General features: G+C 39.6%; 1 protein-coding gene across 2 annotated transcripts in view; it reads right to left on the bottom strand.

The window, feature by feature from the left end:
- Window positions 1-18250, bottom strand: part of MAPRE2 (microtubule associated protein RP/EB family member 2) — a 141144-nt gene that overhangs the window by 110719 nt on the left and 12175 nt on the right. For both annotated transcript variants that reach the window (XM_054583523.1, XM_054583520.1), the window contains exon 2: window positions 3876-3937. The gene's annotated coding sequence lies outside the window, so the exon portion shown is untranslated. The remainder of the gene's footprint in view (window positions 1-3875; window positions 3938-18250) is intronic.

Below are 18250 nucleotides of genomic sequence, written 5' to 3'. Positions count from 1 at the left end.
GCAGTGAGTGAGGGTTCCTTTTTCTCCACAACTTCTCCAACATGTGTTATTACCTGTTTTGAAAACAGTATGGTGGTTCATTCCTCAAAAAACTCAAAGTAGAGTTACCATATGACACAGCAATTTCTCTTCTGGGTATCTACCTGAAAAACTCGCAAACACTTACTTGTAAAGATATATGCACCCCTATGTCCACTCCAGCATTACTCACAACCAAGGTGTCCTTCAACAAAGGGCTGCATAAAGAAAACTTTACACACACACACACACACACACACACACACACACACACACACACACAAAGTGAAATGCTACTCGGCCATAAGAAAAGATGACATACTGCCATTTGTGACAACATGGATGGACCTTGGGGATATTACGGTAAGTGAAACAAGTCAGTCAGAAAAGCTAACAACCCTATGATTTCACTCGCATGTGGGACATAAAACTGGAACTCAGAGACTCAGACAGACAACAAGCATGGTGGTTAGCAGAGGAAAGAGGGTGGGGAGGGTGTTAGAGAGTAAAGGGGGCCACATATATGGTGACAGAAGGTGATTTGACTATGGGTAGTGGACGCAAAATGCAATACACAGATCATGTGTCACAGTAACGTACACGTGAACCTGTATGACCCCATAGGGTAACCAATGTCACCCTAAAGGAAACTCCACTTCATCCCTACCCCCATGTGTCCTCTGCCAGATGAGCCGTCCCACTTATCACACTCAGAATGTTTTTTTTAAAGGCTCTTCACAAGACAAAAGCTCTAAGAGCTCTGTCTTTTCACCTTTGTATCTTTAGCTTTTAATATCTGGCAATTAATGTTTATGGAATGAATAGCAAATCTCACCAGCTCTGATACAGCTTACTTTCAAGGCTCCACTTGGGTGCCATCTCTACCTCCCCAACTCCTTCCAAACTCCCGTAATACTTTACCTATATTTCTCCTATGATATGTCAATCTGATTATAGATATTGATGCATCGATCTTTGCTCCCCAATAAAGCCAAAATCTCTGAGCTAGAAGCTATCCCTTAATCACCACTGAAACCCCACCATTGATACCCTGCAAAAGCTAGTTCATTATAGGCTCAATAAATGTTTGTGGAATGAGCACATTATTCACACACACACACACACACACACACACACACACACACGCATGCAATGAGCATAGTTATTTGCACATATATATATTCAATAAATATTATGGATATAAATGCTGTTTTTGATAAAGTTATGGTGAGAACAGTACCCGAAAACTGCAAGTGTTTATAAATGTTGTACTCCAAACCTTTTGGGAAAAAATATGGTAAACTTGGTTAAAATGATTATATCCTTTAATAATAATCTTAAGGAAATAGATGGACAAAACTAAACAAAAACCCCAAGGTAAACTGAACCAAACCAATCTAACCAAATCAAAAATGTCTAGAAGAAATTAGTATAGCATTTTTAGGTGAAAAATTGGAAAGTATTATTGCACATGGATATAATATAATGCTATTCTACTATTCTAGAGATAGTTCTGAGGACACATGAAAGATGCTTGTGAATATTGCTAAGTAAAATACAAAGTCCATATGCACTATGACATCCACTATAGAAAAATAGGAATACTTAGAGAAAGAGCAAATATGCAAAAATAAAAAAATAGTTATTTTGGATAATGTTACAGGTTCTTTTCTTTTTTTTCCAGTTTCCATTAAACGTATTGTTTCTTTGTATAAAACTTTTGGTATAGTCACCATTACCCTTTCTTTAATGTGGCTATATTTTCTATAGACAATTATTAAGTGAGGATTAAAGCATGAAATTAAATTGTCTACTAAGTAGTTTTTGCTCCAGGACACTATTCTAGGATTCCGGTGGTACCTGAATAGGGATGCTATTCTGGTCATGAGGCATAAAGCAGAGACATGTTGTGTATGGTGTAGAAATTGAATGAAAAGCAAGCAGCTAGACCCAGCCGAGAAATCTCATGGAACCATACAACTGATGATGAGATGACTCCCTCAAAGAAACTATAACTACTGGTTCCTGAGAAGATTAAATAAAGATGTTTCACATACCCAGCAGGTGTGTGAAGAGGAGAGAAATTAAAAATGGCTGACTTCTTTGTTCTCTACCATTTCGTATGCTGTTATCATCTATTATTTCACAGGGGTCTGTAAACTATGACCTGTTTTTGCAAATAAAGATTTATTGGAATACAGTCACTTATGTATTGTATATGGCTCTTTTCACACTACAAGGAGTTGAATAGTTGTGGCAGTGACCGTATAGCTAACAAAGCAGAAAATATTAACTGTGGCTTTTCACAGAAAAGGAGACATTTGTTCTGCAGCCTCAGATACATAAAAACACTGATAGATACCCAATTTAAGTATTGGGTCACCTTTTTCTATTACTTTTCCTCCAAATATGCCAACCTGGGAGATAGTTTGGATGACAAATTATGTAATTGCCCTAAGATATTTGAGGGCAAAGGAGGTGCTAAACAGACCCTACACAGGGACAACAGAGGTAAAGCAGGACTGTCCCAGACACTGGACATAGTACACTCTCTTCTAGGGCAAGTAGCTGAGAGCAGACTTCAAAGGGCACTGAACATCTGTCCAGGAACTGCTTTTATGTGTACACAGTAAGCTTTGGTGACTTCTCTTCTTGGTTTTCCTATTTCAATTGCCCTCAGATGCCTTTCCATGCCCTCTGTCCCAACTCTGCCTGAGAGCCAGCTCTGGTCCTGGAAAAGTCCAGCTGTGTGGACACCACTCATGGGGCAGTATTTCCACTTTCATTAGAGCAAAAGGGGAAAAGATGACTCATACTCCTTAAATAAATTATTTCAATTTAATACAAATAATTTTGTATCTGCATATTTCACTTTAGGAGAAGAATTTTAGGTTTCTTTTCTAAAATAATTTATTTACAAATGATCATCAACCATACTATTTATCACAAAGAAACCTCAAGACAAATATGGTATGTTATCCATTGATTTGAGCTTTTAACACTCACCAATGCAGTTTATTTTAAAGAATTATTTAAGAGTGAAGTTCTAATTTAATTCCAGAATGAAAACCAAAAGAGAATAACACATACACCCCACACTCCTTTTCCTCTCCTCGTAAAAATTTTGATGTTGCGGGGGTGGGGGGGAAAGAAGTAAAACAAAAGACGTGTGGAGCAGCTTTGATGAAAACTAGGACGTTACACTTTGTGAGGCTATTCTCCGAACAATAATAGCGCATCACGGTGAAACCTCTCTAGATGGCTTTCCAAATATTGCCATCTGGTGGAATTTCGGTTAATTGTTCCTTTGTTCTAGGGAGCTCCTCAACTGAACCTTGAAGACATATAGAGACTCAGTACCAGCAGGAAATTACTGAAGGTCAAAAGATTGTCTCAACACAAATCCCAAACTGAAAACATGAGGCATCCCAGGTCTTTGTCACTTTTTCCAAATACCCATCTCTCTCTGTTGTAAAGTCAACAGTGCAATTGCCTTGATTTTTAACAGGACCCAATGACCACTTACAATTAGAAATGTCATGACAATATTTGACTGTATCCCGATATTCTCTTCTTCCATTTATCATTAATTAGAGCTCTAAAATTAAACTTTAATTGGCTTGACCTTTCTTTGAGGAATTGCTGATAGCAGTTAATTAGCCCTTAGTACTCGTGGGAAATGGAATATAGTTTGGAAAATAATGTTTTAACAAAGCATATTTACTCAAATATTTACTTCAGTTGTATAATGCAATTTTGAGGACCAATTTGGTACCAAGGCATTAATAGTACTCCAATTTAACCTGTAAACAATTTAATCTCTAAGTCATACAACACAACGCACATTTGAACCTTACCTTGGGCATCCAGGCTCTCTCCCTGGCGGTCGCGACGAACTGCTCCTCTGAGAGGTGGGATGCTGGGATAGTAAAGATGAAAAAAAGGAATTGAGAGCAAGCATTTAATATGATGAAAACATAGGAGCCAAGAGTTAAATTAGTTCATTGGGCGTGGCCAACAATGCAAAAGGAAATGAAAGAAAACACGCACACAAAATATCCAAATTCAGCTGATTTTACCATGAGGGAGATTAAGTTAGCCGAACAATAGGGTTGTCAATCTATATTTTTAAATCTATTCTTAAGTGGATTTATGGTAGTTTGTGGCTATTTAGTATAATGTTAGTCCCATGAGGGTTTTTTTTTTACCTTCCTACCCCGCCCTCTGATTGTCTGATGTGATAAGAATCATGTATTAGCAGATAACCCAGGAAGCAGTGCCTCTTGTGGGGTATCAGATGCCAAAACCAATTAAAATACTGACTTCCCCAAACTTAGGTTAATGTGCAGGTTTTACATGTAGTATCAACACAGGCTTAGTCTGTTAGTCAAAAGATTTGTGTTTAATTCTAACAGGATAAGCATTAGAAACAGTATCAGGATCAAACTTCAAAATACATACACTCACAAGTAATAATTTACTTTCTTTATGTGAATTAACTATTTCTCTTTACAACATGCTGTTGCTAAAGGATAAGACCATAAAGTGATGAAGGGCAGATCCAATTCTAGAGGCTGAGAAATGTGTGCACGTTCCAGGTTTTGAGGGTCCAGTGCTAGTAGTGGGGTGGATAAAAACTGAGAAGACTCAAGCAGATGCTGCTAAAAAGGACCTAAGATGCATCTATGCATGATCCTTAACAGCCTTCCCACGACCCCAAGAAACAATTTAGAAGTGACCCTGCCCCACCTTCCCCTGCACATTGGTCCTCTGTGTTTTCGGTATATGGCCATTTTTAAAAATGCCTTTGGTGCTTAGTTTAACATCAACTGTGTAAAAATAAAATATTTGTGGTCGATCCAACACAGCATGATTAATCCCAGACATAGCTCTGGAGATATCACTGAGAGACAGATTTTAATAAAGTAAGGAAGGAGGTATTTTGTACTTTTTTGATAGGAGAAAGAGGAGATGATAAAAGAAAAAAAAATGCAAATAAAATGGTAAGTGCCGAGAGAATAAAAGTAAAGGTGATAGCTGAATTTTCAATGTTACACTACTCAATAAGGGTGCTCAAATGTAATTTGTAAAATTTGGCTTCTTTAAAAATCAGAAAATTCCAACTTCTGGCCAAGATGGAAGAGTAGGTAGATACATTTTGCCTCCTCACACAACCAAAAGGACAACAACAAATTTAAAAACAAACAATAACCAGAACTGCCAGAAAACTGAACGGTATGGAGGTCCAACAACTAAGAAGTTGAAGAAACATTCATCTAGACTGGTAGGAGGGGTGCAGATGGGAAGCAAGAGCAGAGAGGCGGCGCGGTAAGGCAGTGGCTGGAGGACTGGGCAGTCCCATATTTGCGTGTGGATAAACTGGGAGGAAGAGCTGGGGAGTGAGACAGACTGAGCAATCCAGGGCTCCAGTGCGGGCAAAGAGATCCTCAAAAACTTTGGCTGTAAAAATCTGTGAGGGATGCAGCAGTGGGAAAAACACCCAGCCTCATGGGAGTGTTTGCTGGAGAGACCCACAGGGTCCTAGAATGTACACAAACCCCCCCCCCACCTGGGAATCAGGACTAGAAGGGCCCAATTTGCTTGTGGGTAGTGGGGGAAGTGACTGAGAGCCTGCCAAGAGCTGAGCAAGTGGCATGGTTCCCTCTCAGACCCCTCCCCCACATACAGCATCACATCTTAGCTACCTGGGTTGCCCAGCCCTGGTGAATACCTAAGGCTCCGCCCCTTCCAATGTAACAGGCATGCTAAGATAAAGAAATATGGCACAAATGAAAGAACAGATCAAAGCTCCAAAAATAGAACTAAGCAATGAACAGATAGCCAACCTATCAGATGCACAGTTCAAAACACTGGTACAATGGATGCTCATTGAATTGGTTGACTATGGTTGCAAAATGGACGAAAAAAGTGAAGGCTATGCAAAGTGAAATAAAGAAAAATATACAGGGAACCAACAGTCAAGGGAAGGAAACTGGGACTCAAATCTATGATTTGGTGAAGAAGGAAGAGATAAACATTCAACCAGAACAGAAAAAAGAAACAAGAATTCAGGAAAAATGAGGAGAGGCTTAGGAACCTCTGGGACAACTTTAAATGATCCAACATCTGAATCATAGGGGTATCAGAAAGAGAAGAGGAAGAGCAAGAAATCAAAAAGTTATTTGATACACATTCTTTTCAAATGCTCATGGCAGTTTTTCAAAGATAGACCACATGATAGGACACAAAGCAAACCTCAGCAAATTCAGGAAAATTGAAAAAATACCAAACTTTTACTCAGACCACAAGGGACTGAAACTGGAAATCAACATCAAAGAGAAACTTCAAAAACTTGCAAACTCATGGCGACTGAACAGTAGGCTATTAAACAATGAATGGGTCAATAATGAGATAAGAGAAGACATCAAAAAATTTCTGGAAACAAATGAAAATGAACACACAACAGTCCAAAACCTATGGGACACAGCAAAGGCAGTCCTGAGAGGGAAGTTCATAGCAATACAGGCTTACCTAAAAAAGATAGAAACATTTCAAATAAAAGACCTAACACTACAACTTCAAGAACTGGAGAAACAACAACAAATAAATTCCAGAGCAAGTAGAAGGAAGGAAATAGTCAAGATTAGAGCAGAACTGAATGGCATAGAGACGAAAAGAACAATTCAGAGGATCAACCAATCCAGAAGCTGGTTCTTTGAAAAGATAAATAAAATTGCCTTTAAGCAGACTCATCAAGAAAAAAAGGGAGAGGACCCAAATTAATGATATCAGAAATGAAAGAGGAGAAATAACAACTGATGCCACAGAAATACAAAGGATCGTCAGAAACTACTATGGATAATTATATGCCAAGAAATTTGAAAATCTTGATGAAATGGACAAATTTTTAAAAAAGTATAATCTTCCAACACTGAAGGAGGAAGAAACAGAAAGCTTGAACAGACCGATAACAGCTGGGGAAACTGAAGCAGTGATCGAGAAACTCCCGGCACACAAAAGCCCAGGGCCAGACGGTTTCACAGGAGAATTTTACAAAACATTTAAGGAAGAGCTAACCCCTGTCCTTCTCAGACTATTCCAAAAAATCCAAGAGGAGAGAAGACTCCCAGACTCTTTCTATGAGGCCAGCATCACCCTGATCCCAAAACGAGATAAAAACCCTACAAAGAAAGAAAACTACAGGCCAATTTAGCTGATGAACATAGATGCTAAAATCCTCAACAAAATATTGGCAAACCGCATCCAGCAATACATTAAAAAGATTATCCACCACAATCAAGTGGGATTCATCCCAGGGATGCAGGGATGGTTCAATATACGCAAATCAGTAACCGTGATACATCACATAAATAAAAGAAAAGACAAAAACCGCATGATCATCTCAATAGATGCAGAAAAAGCATTTGACAAGGTACAGCACCCATTTATGATCAAAACACTCAGCAAAATGGGAATAAATGGGGCATTCCTCAACGTAATAAAGGCTATATATGAAAAACCTACAGCCAATATCATACTCAACGGGCAAAAACAGAAAGCTTTCCCACTAAGATCGGGAACATGACAAGGATGTCTGCTCTCACCACTTCTTTTCAACATCGTATTGGAAGTCCTAGCCACAGCAGTCAGACAAGAGAAAGAGATAAAATAGTAAAGGAGGAAGTAAAGCTATCATTGTTTGCAGATGACATGATAGTGTACATAGAGAACCCTGTAGACTCTACCAAAAAACTCAACCTAATAAGTGAATTTGGCAAAACAGCAGGATACAAAGTCAACATTCAGAAATCAAAGGCGTTTTTGTACACCAGCAATGCAATAGAAGAAGAAGAAATCAGAAGAAAAATACCATTCGATATAGCAAGAAGAAAAATAAAGTACCTAGGAATAAATTTAACCAAAGACATAAAAGACCTGTACGCAGAAAACTATACAACATTGAAGAAAGAAATTAAGGAAGACACAAATAAATGGAAGCATATACCGTGCTCATGGATTGGAAGAATTAAAACCATCAAAATGTCCATACTACCCAAAGCAATGTATAGATTCAACGCAATCCCTATTAGGATACCAATGACATATTTCACAGAAATAGAACAGACATTTCAAAATTTATATGGAACCATAAACGACCCCAAATAGCCACAGCAATTTTGAGAAAGAAAAATAAAATAGGGAGGATCACAATACCGGACATCAAACTATACTACAAAGCCACCATACTCAAAACAATCTGGTACTGGCACAAGAACAGACCCATAGACCAGTGGAACAGAATAGAAAGCCCAGAAATAAGCCCAGGTCTCTATGGACATCTAATATTTGACAAAGGGGGCAGAAGCATAAAATGGAGCAATAATAGCCTCTTCAACAAATGGTGTTGGGAGAGCTGGACGGCTACATGCAAAACATTGAAATTGGATCATCAGCTGACACCATACACAAAAATAAACTCAAGATGGATAAAAGACTTAAATAGAAGTCGCAACACCATCAAAGTCCTAGAGGAGAACATTGGCAGGAAACTCTCAGATATCCCATGCAGCCATTTTTTCACTGATATGTCTCCTAAAGCAAGGGACATAAAGGAAAGAATAAACAAGTGGGATCTCATCAAAATAAGAAGCTTCTGCACGGCTAAAGAAAACATCAGCAAAATGAAAAGGGAGCCAACTCTATGGGAAAATATATTCGCTAATGATACATCAGATAGAGGTTTGATCTCCAAGATATATAAAGAACTCACTCGACTCCACTCCAAGAAGACAAATGATCCAATCAAAAAATGGGCAAAGGACCTGGCAGACGCTTTTCCAAGGAGGAGATACAGAGGGCCCAGAGGCATTTGAAAGGATGCTCAGCATCACTAGCCATCAGAGAAATGCAGATCAAAAACCACCATGAGGTACCACCTCACACCGGTCAGAATGGCCATCATAAACAGATCCACAAACAACAGGTGCTGGCGAGGCTGTGGAGAAAAGGGAACCCTAGTCCACTGTTGGTGGGAATGCAGACTGGTGCAGCCACTGTGGAAAGCAGTGTGGAATTTCCTCAAAAAGCTGAAAATGGAACTGCCTTTGGATCCAGTGATTCCCCTGCTGGGACTATACCCTAAGAACACCAAAACGCCAATACAAAAGAACCTATGCACCCCAATGTTCATAGCAGCACAATTTACAATAGCCAAGTGTTGGAAGCAACCTAAATGCCCATCAGTAGATGATTGGGTCAAAAAATCATGGTACATATACACCATGGAATACTACGCAGCAGAAAGAAAAAAAGAACTACTAAACTTCGCGACAGCATGGATGGAACTGGAGAGCATCATGCTAAGCGAAATAAGCCAGGGGGCGAAAGACAAATACCATATGATCTCACCTATAAGCGGAACCTAACCAACAATACAAAGATGCAAGGAAAATAAGACCAGCAACACTGAAAGGAAAAGAAATCAACAGAGACAAGAGGGAAGGAGGTGGGGTGGCAGGGAAAAGGAAGGGAAGGGGAAAGTCAAGGAACACAGAGCAAGGACTCATGGACAAAACCAAAGGGGAAGAGCTGAGGGAGGGAAGGAGGAAGGGGGCAAGGGAAAGTGGTGGGGGGTAGGCAGAGACAAATGTATTTGAAAAAATAAATTAAAATTAAAAAAGAATAAATAAAAAAATACTACATATAATATAAAACTATCATTTGAATATATGTCTGAACTGGTAAAAAATAAATTCTATTGTTGGAAAGTTTCAGGAAAAAAAAATTATTTGAAAAAATAATGAAGGAGAACTTCCCCAGTTGGGCCAAGGAAATAGACTTCCAGGAAGTCTAGGAAACTCAGAGAGTCCCAAAGAAGTTGGAGCCAAGGAAGCACACACTAAGACACATTATAATTATATTACCCACGATTAAAGATAAGGAGAGAATCTTAAAAGCAGCAAGAGAAAGGGAGACAGCTACCTAGAAAGTAGTTCCCGTAAGACTATCAGCTGGTTTCTCAAAAGAAACCTTGCAGGAAAGAAGGGGCTGGCAAGAAGTATTCAAAGTCATGAAAAGCAAAGACCTGCATCCAAGATTACTCTCTCTAGCAAAACTATCATTTAGAATGGAAGGGCAGATAAAATGCTTCCCAGATAAGGTCAAGTGAAAGGAATTCATCATCACCAAACCCTTATTTTATGAAATATTAAAGGGACTTATCTAAGGAAAAAAAGGAGATCAAAAATGATGAATAACAAACTCACAATTATTAGCAACTGAACTTAAAACAAAAACAAAAACAAAAAAACAAACTAAGCAAACAACTAGAATAGGAACAGAATCACAGAAATGGAGATCAAAGGGGAGGAAGTGCAGGGAGAATGGGGGAAAAGGTACAGGGAATAAGAAGCATAAATAGTAGGTACAAAAAAGACAGGGGGAGGTTAAGAATGTAAAGGAAATGGAGAATCCAAAGAACTTCTGTGTATGACCCATGGACACGAACTAAGTGGGTAGAATGCTGGTGCGGGGCGGGGGGGGCGGGGGGCGGGGGGCGGGGGGCGGGGGGCGGGGGGACGGGCCATTCAGGGCAGAGGGGAATAAAGGGGAGAAAAAAATGGGACAACTGTAATAGCATAATCAATGAAATACATATATTTAAAAAATAAATCAGAAAATTTAACATGAAAGGTTTCAAGAACTATACTCTGGTAATCTGCTAATTTTTTCCTTTAGATAGAACAGGTAGAATTTCTTTATGTGTTTTATAGTAGAATTTAATTTTATGGATAGTTCACATTTTTTCCCATAATTCAACAAAATCCAATAAAACAGAAAAAAAGTTTAAAGAAAATCTGTTCCCATCCATGTCAATTTATTTTCCTAAGTCTTCCAATCAGAATAAAGTTGCCCTGGCTAGTGTGGCTTAGTTGGTTTGAGCGTTGACCCGTAGGCTGAAGGTCACGGGTTTGATTCTTGGTCAGGGCACATGCCCGGGTTTTGGGTGTGATCTCTGGCTGAGGCATGTACGAGAAGACAACCAATGAATGTTTCCCTCTCACATCGATGTTTCTTTCTCTTACTCTCTCTCTAAAAACAATGAAAAAAATATCCTCAGGTGAGGATTAAAAAGAAAAAAATAATAAATATTTCATTTGTGGTCTTTGCCTAGTATCATAGCTGCTGGGTACCAGTTGAAGCACTGGCCACCAAGCTGGGAAGCAAGAGCATACGGTTCCTAGTTTATCTATAAACCAGATAATTAGCCCTTAGAAAATTCAGGGCTGGCTGTGCACAATTGCCTTTTTTCTGTTCTCTGACAACAACCCATTGCTAATTTTCCAACAGCTGCAATGGGTCTGTTTGGAGAAGAATGAGATCATTTATTGAATACCCCTGCACAAGTCATTTCACATATTTTATCTAATTTAGTCCTTAAAGCCACCTTATTACAAAGGAAAAAACTGAGGCTAAGAGCAGTGGAGCGTTTGCCCAATGTCATGCAGCCAGGTCCTAACCGAGTCTGACAGACAGGCTCCAGTATCAGCTCCGTCTCACCCACACCACGCCTCCTGAAAAGCCAGGCCTTTGCCACTGATTTGAAACACCTGGAGAGCTATGGCTCTGGGATCTAGGAGTTGCTCAATAAGACAGCCTGGCAAGGATGGAGGTCTAGGGTCCCTCCAGCTGGGGTGGCAGTGAAGAGGCGACAGTTTTTTCTGTGGTGTTTGGCAGATGTAGAGCAGTTACTGCCCAAGAGTTTCACACTTTATATGAAGATTAACTCAAAATGGATCATTACATAAATGTAAAATGTAAGGACTATGAAACGTTTAGCAAAAATAGGAGAAAAATGTTTGGAATCTAGGGCCTGGCAAAGAGTTCTCAGCCTCAACCCCCAAAACACAATCCATCAAAGGGAAAAGTGATAAATTTGACTTCACCAAAATTTAGAACTTTGTCCATGTGAAGTAGATGTAAATATAAGGTATAAATTAGGAGAAAATATTTGCAAACCACATATCTGACAAAGGACTAGTATCTAGAATTAAGGATTCTCAAAATTCAACAGTAAAAACACCAAACAATTGGAAAATGGACAAAACACTTGAAGAGATATTTAACTGAGGAGAATATATAGATAGCAAAGAAGCACATGAAGTGATATTCAACATCATTATCCAATAGGTAAGAGAAAACTAAAAACCATAATGAGCTATCACTACAAACTTAATCAGAATGGCTAAAATAAACAGTGACAACAGGACATACTGATGAGGATGAGAAGAAACTAGATCATTCATATATTGCTTTTGAGACTGTACAATGGTTCAGCTACTCTGGAAAACATTTGACTTTAAAAAACCCAACTAAACATGCAATTACCTTACAACCCACTAATTGAACCCTAGGAATTTTTCCAGAGAAGTTAAAATGTATGTTTAGGGCAGATTTATTCATATTGGTAAAAAACTGGAGACAACTCAGATATCATTTGACAGGTTGATGGTTAAACAACTGTGGTACATCCATCCATGCCATGGAATATTCCTCAGCAATAAAAAGAAACCAACTATTGATATTTATAAAAACCTGGGTGAATTTCCAGAGAATTATGCTTCGTGAAAAAAGCCCATCTCATAGGTTATACACTGTGTGATTCCATTTACTTTACATTCTTGAAATGAGAAAACTATAAAAATGGCAACCATAGGTTAATGGCTGCCAGGGGCTAAGGAGGGAGGGCTGCAGGGAAGAGGTCATACATGGTCATAAAAGGGCAACGTGAGGGATCCTTGTGGTGATGAAAATGTTCTGTACCTTGAACATTCATGGATGTCAATATCCTAGTTAACACTGTAGTATAGATTTTCAAGATGTTGCCATGGAGGGGGAACTGAATAAAGAGTACATGAAATATCTCTGATTGTTTCTTACAACTCATGTTAATGTATAATTGTCTCAAAATGAAAAGTTTAATTTTAAAAAATCAGGAGATCAGGCAGCAATTAGCATTGCACAAGATAATTCCCTTTTCCAGAAAAGAACAAAAGCCCCAAAGCAGTGGGCGAGACAGGGTCAGGAATTTGCTCCACTTTGCACACATCCAGGAAAAATAAAAGTCTCATCTACTATTTTAGCATGCAAAAACCACTGCCAACAATCTGTTGACCAAGTTTGCCTACTGGAAATTTTCCCTTCTGCCATCCCTTCTACATTTACCTTCCCAACTCTTCATTAGAATGCATAATACGGATACAAATACCCACACTTAAAACCAGAAGTGACTCCTAAATAGCAGTATGATAACTCTGCATTTTGGAAATGATTATCTCATACCTTCCTGTTTATGCTGTCTAAGAATTTCCAAAATTCCCATATCTTATTATTTGCACAGGGATAGAATTTCATCCTTGGTGGTTTTCATGGGTGCCAAGGCAGGTGTTCCGTAGTCTAACCTACATACAGAGGGGCTTGCAGAGGCTCCCTTCACACTAAGAGACCACGCGGACTCTTCTCACTTGGAGCACTCACTAACTGGCTCCTCAGAAACAAGCAGCTTTAAGTCAGATGCTTTCTCTGGGCTTGTTGGCTTTGTTGTCATTGAAAAGACCAAATATCTTTGTTAGAATAAGAGTCATGACATGGTCAAACTCTTTAACAAAGCACATTCTTTATTTCTACAGAAGTTCTTTCCCCTCATCCTGTAGAAATCGCAAATCCTCTTTCTTTAAACAAACTAGTAATTCAAGCCGCCCCCGCCCCAATACTGCTTTTTGCATGACCATGAAGCCACAGGCACATGAGAGGGATATCAAAATGAAAAAAAAAAAGTTTGTAAAAATATTGTCATGCCATACCATTGAAAAAGTAAAGGGCTCTTTCTTTAGCGCTATGTATCTAGCCAATTAGCTTCTGATCAACACAAGGTTAAAGCATTCTCCTCACAAAGAGACAGGAATTACTGTCTCCCCAGCTGCTCCCAGCTTTTCCAAGAGAACACCGTTGGGACCTGAACTCAGTTTTTCCTCTCACGAGTTGACTAAGCTAGTTTTGGATTTTCAGAATGTACTGTATCCTAAATTCCAAACTCCCTGGCTACTTAGAGATATCGAAGTTGTATATCACATTCTTTAGTGTGGGAGGCTCACAGCTTTCTAGGAATAAAGCAGCTTGTAAGCATTAACAGAAGGTCACAGGCTATTAATCCTTAGAGTGATCTTACTGGATAAGAGCCTTCCAGAGATCCCCGCCTCCACCAGCACTTCCTCAGATAGAGGTCTCAGGGTGGGGGTTGGGCTCAGGGCCTTCCCAGGGGCAACAGAGGGGGCGGGGGCAAGAGGCTGCCCAGTTCAACTCCCTTGAGGGAAGGCGGGGATTGTCAAGAAGCAGAGCTGAGCACACACCAGGGAAACCAAAACCAAATGAGAATATCTGGCTAGTAAAAGGGGTCAAATAACACTGAATCTTGAGTATTGTGCATGGTGTAAAACACTGCTTTTCTTAAGAAAGGCAAACTACCAAAAGACCCATTATGTGAATTCTAAGGGCTTTTGAAAAATTTTAAGCTGGCAGATAATGGGATTTTGGTGGTATATGTTAAGAATAGTAATGATGCAAGCTATGGTTCTTTGATTTGGGCTTCTATAAAAATAATCCTCAGAAACTATCTAATGTGATGGCTTTAATTAAATGGAAATCCAGTACTTTCATTCAAACTGAGCCTAACCACTCTGCTTCTTAGAATCCTCCTCTATCCATCTGTTACTTCCCACAGTAGGCATAGATTGCCCTTTCTATTCTAGAATAGGATATTCACAGTGCTAAATATACAAAAGTAAAATTCTGAAGCAAAAAAAATAACATGAGGCAAACTGCATGCATGAGAAATACCATGTGCATTATAATTCTGAGACATTTTTGATAATGATTTTCACTTAAGCTTTTACCTATTTTAATCATATATCCTTCACTATAAAGCAGGTGGAAGGAAGAGTGGCCCCCTTCTTCTTCGGTGTGATGGATGAGGAACTGCAGCCAAATGGCCATGAGTCAGGGAAGCAGTGCAGAGAGAGTGGTATCAGATTCACTTTCAGAGTCCAGGGTTCAGATTTAGTGTTTGGGCCATAGCAGAACCCATGCTTTACATTTGTCCTGTCTTTATAGTTTGTTATTCCTTTGGCCATCCAAAGTGGACACAGTAACATTTAAAATGTGGACTGGGTAACATGTGAGATCCAAGTAAGACCAGAGGGTTGCTCTGACCTCCCTCAAAAGATGGGTAACCATGGTGTAAGCCCTGTGTTTTAAGCCTATGTTTTCTTGTCCTTGCACGCTCTGGTCCCTTAGGCAGGTGGGCGCTATGCATGTTGGTGTCAGTAGCAGTGTAGCTACATGAAACCATTGGATGCAGGCCTTCTTGTCTCTGCCTGTAACGCGGGGCAGTGCAATACAGCTCACACTAGATGGGGTTAGTAGTTCTGGTTTTTCCACGTCTTCCCTTATCCAGCAGGATAAGGTGCCTATTAAATTTCAGCCCAGGCCCATTGATGGAGAGATGACCTGACACTCATAACCTCACTGAGAAAACGGTGAGCTCAGGGGGGTTGAGTAAAAGCTTTTAAAAACGTGTCTTCTCTGCTAGAAATCGCACTACTTTTATATCATAAGGAGCTTCTACAGCATTCTCCACACATTAAGTGGAATTTTATCCCTACTCTTTCTATTCCAGTTTAACTAAGTAATTCCAGTGGACCATCAAAACTATATTTTCCTTATGTTTTGAAGAATTTATGGATTCTCCAAAGAAAAAAAATACAGTACCCATGGCATTTTCTCTTGCATGGGGTCTGGCAGAAATAAGGCCTGCCTGAGCGTGGTTGGTAGGGTAATAATATGGGTGTAATAATTTATAGTTTCAGTTTGAACATTTACCTAAAATGTCATATGGTATGCTTGAGTGTGATATTATTATGTTACAGAATTACGTGCGTGTGATTTTGTATTAAAAAGGGACATTATTTGTGCTGGACCCTGTATTTTACCCTCATATAAGCTGTGGGGAAAGGATAGGTGAAGATAAGATAACCTCTTCATTAATGAGGTCATAGAGGCCACAGGTGAATTGAGGTGTGTTGCAGGGCACTTTAAGCCCAGCTGGGATGAGAACCAGGTCCCTGGACAATCAGTTTAAATATAATAAGAACAAGAAGAACGATGTTGTGACTAACTTGCAGAGAGTTTAAGAGAAAATCATTATTTGAATAAGGGGAGTAGTTAGAGACAAACTTTGTCTTAACTCATGCTTACTTTTCTTTTGGATATTTTGGTAGATGTTGCTTTCTCTTTGACTACTGTTTCTCTAACTCTTTATACTTGGAATAATTTTAACTTGTTCCTTTAATTTTTTAATCTCTAGAGCTTCTACTCATGGCCATTAATAACAAATATTTGCCATTTTTCAGAGAGAAGTCAAAAAAGGTGTGTAAGTCTTTCCACCAGTCATACAAAATTAGCAAAGGAGTAAAAAAGCCTAAGGCTAGTAATGATTTAACAGTTAGAACAAACCCCCCAAATATGGGAAGAAAAAAACCAAACAAACCAAAAAATGCACATGGCTTTCAGATTCTAAGAGCAACCCTTAAAACACCACTAAGCCTCACAAGAGAATATGTTATTAAAAATCTCCACTGGGATGGGCCATGAGCCCCACAGAAAAACATGACTAAGTAGATTCAGGCTGGATGCTACAGGGTATAGAACACAGCAATTGTCCCACCCATTCTGCATGGCTCGCCTGCGTCGGATTGCTCAACGAGGTACACTCTGAAGGTGTCAACTGACATACAAAACCACACCCGAAGTCCCAGGTCTGGGCAAAGTACCATGAATAGCATCACCACAAACACTTGGAGAAGCAGTTCGGGACAGAAAGACAACCTAATACATGCTTCCGCAAGAGATAAACCTGACTAACTCAGAGTCATGATGACACTGGAGTTGGTGTCCTTGGTGAGGAGTAAGTACAGTGGAAGACTGGAAATGGGCGGAAGCCACACATTCTTGAATATAATTATACTCCTTGTGGCCTGTGTGGCTAATTGTGAGAACTATTGCTGGTGAGCAGTACCAGGAGCCTCTCTCTCCTTTCGCATAAGACAAACAAGGGCCCTGCAGGACAGACGTGTCTTGTTTCTGGGTACATTTTGATTTCAAAGTCCTCATCAGTCTCCTGCTGCTTCAAAATAGCAGCCTCTGGCTGAACCGCCCTCCATCAGCTTGTCCATCCGCTTCTCCATCCCCAAGTTCACAAGATACTCCTTCCACAATGAAAAGGCCAAGTGGTTGCTGAATACCCTGTAAACTCTCTGGAGTTCAGCTGTTGTTTAGTTTTAATATGAGTGTAGAAACATCATCATAGGAGTACATCAGTGCACTTTGCCTACAATTTTAAAACAAATAGCTGGGGGTGGGAAGGGCGGAATCCCTGGGTGTCAGTGGTTTGTTTTGAACACAAGTCTGGATAAAATGCGAAAATGCGGGGTGGAGTCCTGCCCTGAAATTTTATAGATAAGAAATGTGATTTTTTTTTAATGGAAAAATGGCCTATGGCATGATTTAATGTAAAAAACATGGTAACATCTGTTAAAGCTGTTTTGCAGTATTGTACCATTATCTCTGTGTGTCTCCCAAATGTTTACCAAAACCTGCCTACTGCTCAACCTTCACATCAAGTGAAACGTGCAATTCCTCCCAGGGATACTGGTGTTTAACAGATATTAACATTTAACGCAAAAGGGACAAAGTTCCAGCAGTGGGTTTTCAGAAATTATTTGTAGAGAGAAGGATCCCCACCCCTCCCCATGTTTGCCATAGTGAAACCTACAATAAAAGAAAACTGCAGACCGATGACCAAAACAGTCCTACCTTAGAACCCCACTTCCCAGCACGGAAGTAAACTGTCATCTGTATCTCTTCACCTACAAAGCAGTGGTGTTGGAAAATGATGAAACAATTCTAAAAAGCAAACTCTTAACAGGTCAGCACAGAGCAAGGACCAAGAAAGGGGGAAATGACTTAAGTCAGTACCCATCTCCAACCAATTTATGTGCTGGGGAGGCCCACGTGTGGGGAATTGAAGGCAAACCAGCACGAGCCTCCTAACCTATTCTGAATGGGTGGGCCAGTGGGAGTTTGGGGAAGGCAATAATTAGGGAGGCAATGAAGGTTT

The sequence above is a fragment of the Pteronotus mesoamericanus genome, unplaced genomic scaffold, assembly GCF_021234165.1.
Source record: "Pteronotus mesoamericanus isolate MK-2021 breed Mesoamerican mustached bat unplaced genomic scaffold, CSHL_Meso_final contig_74, whole genome shotgun sequence".
NCBI lineage: Eukaryota > Metazoa > Chordata > Mammalia > Chiroptera > Mormoopidae > Pteronotus > Pteronotus mesoamericanus.
Note: the sequence above shows the minus strand (reverse complement) of the source record. Positions and strands in the feature narration are given on the sequence as shown.